Consider the following 8374-nt stretch of genomic DNA (forward strand, 5'->3'; position numbering starts at 1 on the left):
CTCGTGTTGCCAAATCCACTTCTGCTCTTCCTCCAAGGGGGAAATATCGTCCTCTTCCTTGTGCTAAGATCTCCCCAGTTGTGGTTTGTAGTTAATATTTGGAAAACGTGGATTTATACCAACGTTGTGGGTTGGTGTAGATTTGCTAACCTTTGGCCTTCTCTCTCTGATATTTATCTCTAGGTGATGGATTCTTGGAAGCCTTTAGTTTCTAGTAACATTGAGCTCTTCCCTTGTGCTAATGCTTTTTTCATTGCTTGTTTTGATTATTTTGATGCTCATGACTTAGTGTTGAGCAAGGTATGGGTTTTTGGAGTAAACTCTCTCTTGGTCAAACCCTATACAGTTTCTTTTAACCCTCTTATTGAACCACTTAGTGTGAGTTCGGTGTGGGTTTGTCTTCCTAATATTTCCCTTCATTTTTGGGAGATTTTTTGTTATGAGGCCATTGGCAACTCTATCGGTCACTTCTTGAAGGTTGATGATACCTCTTCCTTCATGGGTCGTTCTATTTTTATATGCATTCTGATCGATGTTGACATCTCTATGCCTCTTCTTGGGGATGTGGTTCTTATGATTGGGTATAGACCATGGAGTCAGTCAATGGATTATGAGGACCTTCCCTTTTGATGTTGTAGATGCTTCTCAACTAGCCACTTAGCCATGGATTGTTCTCTCTCATGTCATAAAAGTGTTGCTACTTGGTGTAAGGATGGTTATGGTGATCACTTAACTATCCATGCTTTTGATTCTTCCTCCGATGAATCTTCACATGCTAATGATGACTTGTGCTAGGATGTTGTTGAAGCTCTTGTTGTTGGTGTGGCCTTGTCGGACCTCTTGGATCCTACTATGCCTCTTGTTTCCAGTGTGGCCTCCTCAATCCCTATGGACCTCACTCTGATTGTTGCTCCTGCTTTGCTTCAACCTTTAATTAATGACGCTTCACCTTGTCAACATTATGCACTAAGTGTTGATAGACTCTCTAAGGAGGTTTCCTCTCATGCTTCGCCTTGTAAGGGTGTTCTAAATGATAGTATTGACTGGATTGTTGTTCGTTGACAGTTGAAAGGTCGTACTTCCTCCCCTTTTCGAACTCTTCCCTGGATTATGGAAGAAAATTATATCCACCCTTGATGCGGGTTATTAGTTGTTCTACTAGTGTGTTGTAAGTGGTTAGTTTTGGCCAATTTTTTGTTGTGAGTGGTCTATTTTTTGTTGGAACGTGAAGTCCAAATTGGATTCTCATCTAGATGTGGTTGAGTCATTTTGGTAATTTTGAGACTTATTATAAATAACAATTTCGACATGTGTTATACATGCAGTTGTGCGAGTCATACTTACTATATTTAGTAAGTTATCTTCAATTAGGACTCTGCAACTCGGTTGTTATTTGCTTCTCGAAGTCATGTTTTAATGTACAATTTTGAGATTGTTGTAACTCTGTAAATTCTTGAGAATCAATACGAAAGATATTTTGCCCGTTGTTTTTTATTGGTATATTTTTACCAGGTATTTCCACATAAAATCTATGTGTTATGCGCTATTGTTATTCTCTGCAATTTTCTGCACTTTCTATTTTTCTTACATTTTTTGCGTGTTTTAAATAACATGCTTGACCTTTGATTGTATAAGATCAACACCTTCATTTTATTACTTTTTTAAATAAATAACATTTTTTCTCTTACAAAAGACAACCTATGATAAAAGTAAATGGAATGACGAATGACTTTGAAATCTTCTAATTATGGAGCACTATCTTCTTCCAATATGCATGCTTTTTTGGCCATTACAAAGCTCTTTGACTATAAGTTTTTCTGGCATATTGACATAGCACACTCAAGCCTAGAATTTGATGGTCAAAATGGCCATTTTTCACTTTTGGACCATATATGACAGGTTAAAAAATTATTGAATTGTATGGACTGACATCTTATATTTTTATAAAGTTGTATATATGACACTCCAATTCACTAATAAACCGTAAAAAAATATTATAGATAATATAGTATTCTAATTTATAATATTAAAATATATTAGTTTAGAATATTTATTATAAAAATACAAATTTATTTAGAATATTTTGAAATGATAGGATACAATTGTTTCTAGTTTTTAAAATATTTTAATATGAAGTTCTAGAAAAAAAATTATTTTCTTATATGAATAAAAAATTTAGTCAATTTAACTTTTTAAATGTTGTAAATAAGATTGCCTTAAATGTAAATTTAGAAACTTGTTTATTTAGAATATTTTGAAATAATAGATATATTTTTTTCTAATTTTTAAAATATTTTAACATGATTATTTTAGAATAGTTTCTACTTTTTTTTTATAGAATTTAGAAACTTAGTCAATTTAATTTTTTTAATAAGATTGTGGTGAATTTAGATATTTGCCATAATGGATCGAATTTAAGATTTAGATATTTATTATTAATAATTATTAACTTATTAGAACATTTAATATTAGCATGTAATATATATGATTATGTAATATTTATTATAAATACATATTTATTTAAAACCTTTTCAAAATAAAATATAATTGTAAGTAAGATTTTTTGGTATGAATTTAGAAATTTTGTAAATTTAAGATATTTGTGTATATTACTGATTTTTTTTTGACATTAATATTTTTCTTAAAATGTCAAATGAAAGGCATTGAAATGACCAAACCGTCATAAAAATTTCATTTGAGAGGTAGGGGTGACCGTCAAATTCATTACAAAAACAACGATAAAAGATTTTTAAACAAATATTCTTTTCAAGTGAGAATAAAAGCAAGAAATATTTAAAAAAAAATCAAAAGCAAGTGGTATGAGTTTGTAGGCAGACGTCATTCACCTATTCAAAAGTATTAATTATTAATTTTGGCAAAACTTAATTTTAGGGAGTAAAAATTAAAGTGGGATGAAATTTTGTATTGACCAATGAAGATTTAAAATGTTGTCCAGTTTAATGTATTGACCAACATTTCATTCAATGCCCCCTTATGACACCATATGACCCTTTATGACACCATATGACCCCTTAGGACACCATATGACCCATTAGGACATCATATTGTTCTAAGGGGTCATATGGTGTCATACGGTGTCATGTCATGTACTAGGATGTTAAAAGCGGTCATATGGTGTCCTAAGGGGTCATATGGTGTCGTTAGGGATCATATGGTGTCCTAAGGGCCCATAGATGTGTTAGAACACCATATGACTGCTTAGGATACCATAAGACCCCTAATGACACCATATGACCCCTTAGGACACCATATGACCCCTTGGGACACCATATGATCCCTTAGGACACCATTTGACCCATTAGGACATTATATTGTCTTAAGGGGTCATATGGTGTCATAAGGGGTCATGTCGTGTACTAGGATGTTAAAAGGGGTCATATGGTGTCGTTAGGGGTCATATGGGGTACTAAGGGCCCACATGTGTTAGAACCCCATATGACCCCTTGGGACACCATAAGGCCCCTAACGACACCATATGACCCACTAGGACACCATATGACCCCTTATGACACCATATGACCCATTACAACATCATATTGTCCTAAGGGGTCATATAGTGTCATAAGGGGTCATGTTATGTACTAGGATGTTAAAAGGGGTCATATGGTGTCCTAAGGGGTCATATGGCATCGTTAGGGATCATATGGGGTTGTAAGGGCCCACAATTGTGTTAGAACACCATATGACCCCTTGGGACACTATAAGATCGCTAACGACACCATATGACCCCTTAGGACACCATATGACCAATTAGGACATCATATGACCCATTAGGACATCATATTGTCCTAAGGGGTCATATGGTGTCATAAGGGGTCATGTCGTGTACTAGAATGTTTAAAGGGGTCATATAGTATCCTAAGGAGTCATATTGTGTCGTTAGGGCTCATATGGGGTCCCAAAGACCCACACATGTGTTAGAACACCATATGACCCCTTAGGACACCATATGACCCATTAGGACATCATATTATCCTAAGGGATCATATGGTGTCATAAGGGGTCATGTCATGTACTAGGATGTTAAAAGGGGTCATATGGTGTTGTTAGAGATCATATGGGGTCCTAAAGTCCCACACATGTGTTAGAACATTATGTGACCCCTTAGGACACCATAAAACCCCTTAGGACACCATATGACCCATTAGGACATCATATTGTCCGAAGGGGTCATATGATGTTATAAGGGGTCATGTCATGTACTAAGATGTTAAAAGGGGTCATATGGTGTCGTTAGGGGTCCTAAGGGCCCACACATGTGTTAGAACACCATCTGACCTCTTAGGACACCATAAAACCCCTAACGACACTGTATGACCCATTAGGACACCATATGACCCATTCGGACACCATATGACCCCTTAGGACACCATATGACGCATTAGGACATCATATTGTCATATGATGTCACAAGGGGTCATGTCTTGTACTAGGATGTTAAAAGGGGTCATAAGGTGTCCTGAGAGGTCATATGGTGTTGTTATGGGTCATATGGGGTCATAAGGGCCAACACATGTGTTAGAACACCATATGACCCCTTAGGACACCATAAGGCCCCTAATGACACCATATTGCCCCTTAGGACACCATATGACCCCTTAGGACACCATATGACCCATTACAACATCATATTATCCTAAGAGGTCATATGGTGTCATGTCGTGTACTAGCATGTTAAAAGGGGTCATATGGTGTCGTTAGAGAACGTATGGGGTCCTAAGGCCCCACACATGTGTTAGAACACCATATGACAACTTAGGACACCATATGACCCCTTAGGACACCATATGATCCCTTAGGACACCATATGACCCATCAGGACATCATATTGTTCTAAGGGGTCATATGGTGTCATAAGGGGTCATGTCATGTACTAAGATATTAAAAGGGATCATATGGTGTCGTAAGAGATCATATGGGGTCCTTTGGGCCCACACATGTGTTAGAACACTATATGACCCCTTAGGACACCATAAGGCCCCTATCAACACCATATGACCCACTAGGACACCATATGACCCCTTAGGACACCATATGGCCCCTTAGGACACCATATGGCCCCTTAGGACATCATATGACCCATTAGGACATCATATTGTCCTAAGGGATCATAAGGGGTCATGTCATGTACTAGGATGCTAAAAATGGGTCATATGGTTTCCTAAGGGGTCAAATGGTGTCATTAGAGATCATATGGGGTCGTAAGGGCCCACACATGTGTTAGAACATCATATGACCTTTTGGGACACCATAAGACCCCTAATGACACCATATGACCCCTTAGGACACCATATGACCCCTTAAGACACCATATAACCCATTAGGACATCATATTGTCCTAAGGGGTCATATGGTGTCATAAGGGGTCATGTCATGTACTAAGATGTTAAAAGGGGTCATATGGTGTCCTAGTGGGTCATATGGGGTCCTAGTGGGTCATATGGGGTCCTAAGGGCCCATACATGTGTTAGAACACCATATGACCCCTTAGGACACCATGAGAACCCTAACAACACCATATGACCTAGTAGGACACCATATGACCCCTTAGGACACCATGAGAACCCTAACAACACCATATGACCTAGTAGGACACTATATGACCCCTTAAGACACCTTATGACCCATTAGGACATCATATTGTCCTAAGGGGTCATATGGTGTCATAAGGGGTCATGTCGTGTACTAGGATGTTAAAGGGGGTCATATGGTGTCCTAAGGGGTCATATTGTGTTGTTAGGGATCATATGGGGTCCTAAGGGCCCACACATGTGTTAGAACACTATATGACCCCTTAGGACACGATAAGACCTCTAACAACACCATATGACCCCTTAGGACATCATATTGTCCTAAGGGATCATATGGTGTCATTAGGGGTCATGTCGTGTACTAGGATGTTAAAAGGGGTTATATGGTATTCTAAGGGGTCATATGGTGTCATTAGGGTTCATATGGGGTCCTAAGGGCCCACACATGTGTTAGAACACCATAAGACCCCTAACGATGCCATATGACCCCTTAGGACACCATATTATTCTAAAGGATCATATGGTGTCATAAGGGGTCATGTCATGTACTAGGATGTTAAAAGGGGTCATATGGTGTCGTTAGGGGTCATATGGGGTCCTAAGGGCCCACACATGTGTTTGGACACCATATGACCCCTAATGAGACCATCCCCTAATGAGACCATATGGCGCCTTAGGACACCATATGACCCATTAGGACACCATATGACCCATTAGGACATTATGTTGTCCTAAGGGGTCATACAGTATCCTAAGGGGTCATATAGGGTTCTAAGGGCCCACACATGTGTTAGAACACCATATGACCCCTTAGGACACCATATGACCCTCTCTCTCTCTCTCTCTCTCTCTCTCTCTCTCTCTCTCTCTCTCTCTCTCTCTCTCACTTTTCCTATATTTGATATCTGATTTCTTTGCATTTAGGCGCCAACATTCAAATATTGGGTGCCAAGGGGAATTTTGGTGAACATATAAAAAATATGTTTAGATATCGAATATCCAAATTGAATCGGATATCCGATATGTGGACCACACAAAATAGGATTGTGGGCCATTTTATTCATTCCAATGGTCCCTAAATTTGTGTTGTAGGCAACAAACATGGGTTTGTAGACATATAGTGATAAAATTATGCTTTTCTTAGATTCTTCTAGACAAATTTGTCATTGGAAATCATTTAATTAGAGTATCTTTGTGGAGGTACAATGGGGAGCAATAGTCGCTGAAAGCTTAAATGTAAAAGAAAGTTTTCAAATGAGAAAATTGAAGTCTATAGACAAAGAGATAAAGAAGATCATACGAGGAGAAGACAAGGTATGTCAAATATTGGTGAAGCCTTTACAAATGTTACTTCAAATGAAGAGTACATTGAATTTTAAAATGAAAATGAAAAATGAAGATTTTGATATTGGAAATGTTGAACATGATACTCAAATTGGGAACGACAACGTTGAAATAGATATTGCAAATGTTCAACATGATATTGAATTTAGGAATGAAAATATGAGAATTGACAATGAAAGTGACAATTTGGGTATTGACATTGAAAGTTAAAATTTGGGAATTGACATTGGAGGTGAAAATTTGGGAAATTTTGACATTGAAGGTGGAATTGTTCAACCAAGTGAACATTATGTAACACCGAATTACATGAGAAATGAAGATCCTCTCGTGGAAGAAAGACAAATTTTAAATTCAAGACATTTAAGAACCCCAAAATGGTCACTTGAAATTGATGAGAACATTATTGATAATCTTGAAGGCAAGAGGTCAACATGAACCATTCGATTGTGGGCTACACAACTTTCAACCATTATTTTATCAATAAGACATTGACTAAACAATGCCAACTTTTTGTTCAATTGCTAAAGATGCAAAAGATGACACCATTTCTAGCCAAATTGATGATTCGTATGAACAAGAAGATGGAGAAAAATTCTATTATTGTCAAAAATATTTTTAATGCTCTCAATTCTATTGGAAAGAATAGCAAGGAAAAAGATAAGAGAGCTGCTCAAATAGTGATTACAACCTCCTTAGTAAGCCATCATTTGAGGAAGGCTCGCTTTATGAGACAAACTTATGTTGATTTGAACATAAATTGTAAAACTTTGGATAGAGCACTTGCAAGAAGAGAAAGACTCGATGATACCCTTTTAAATGATACATGGTCTTTTTGTGGGAGGCTTCCACGTGTTGATAAGAAGTTGATCGACAATATGAAGGAGGAAATTCAATAATTTTGGCACTATAATTCTAGAGTATCACCCAATGTAAAGGATGTTTTAAAGTTAAGAATTGGCAATCAACACTACACACCGCATCCTAAACATTTCTTGGAATCAATCCAAACAATGTTGTACAATTTTTTTTGTGAAACACATCCAACTTTGCAAATATCGCAAAGGGACTTTGAATCTTTAAAGTCATTTTATTGTGTACGTCTTAAGATTCATAATACTTGTTTCAAATACCATGTGGAGTTTTCAATGTACCATGAACTTTTATGCTATATTTGTTCTATGATGCATACTAATGATATGTTGCAGGAGTGCGGTGCAATGCAATTTTTAAGGTCATCAAGAGACTTGCTAGATCTATTTTTATGTCCTAGAGATGGTGGATGCTTTTTCTATAAAAATGATTGTTTGAATGAGAAATGCTCACAATGTGGTGGGTTGTCAAAGTTTGTTTTGTGTTTTCATGAGGGCAGTGAAAACGAGTTTGGAAAGAATATTGTGTTGGATATTGTGGAGATTGTTGGAAATTACTTCTGCTAGGATATGTTGTTGTCATTGATGTAAACATATTCCTATGATTTG

The sequence above is a fragment of the Cryptomeria japonica genome, chromosome 9 (assembly GCF_030272615.1).
Source record: "Cryptomeria japonica chromosome 9, Sugi_1.0, whole genome shotgun sequence".
NCBI classification, from domain to species: domain Eukaryota; kingdom Viridiplantae; phylum Streptophyta; class Pinopsida; order Cupressales; family Cupressaceae; genus Cryptomeria; species Cryptomeria japonica.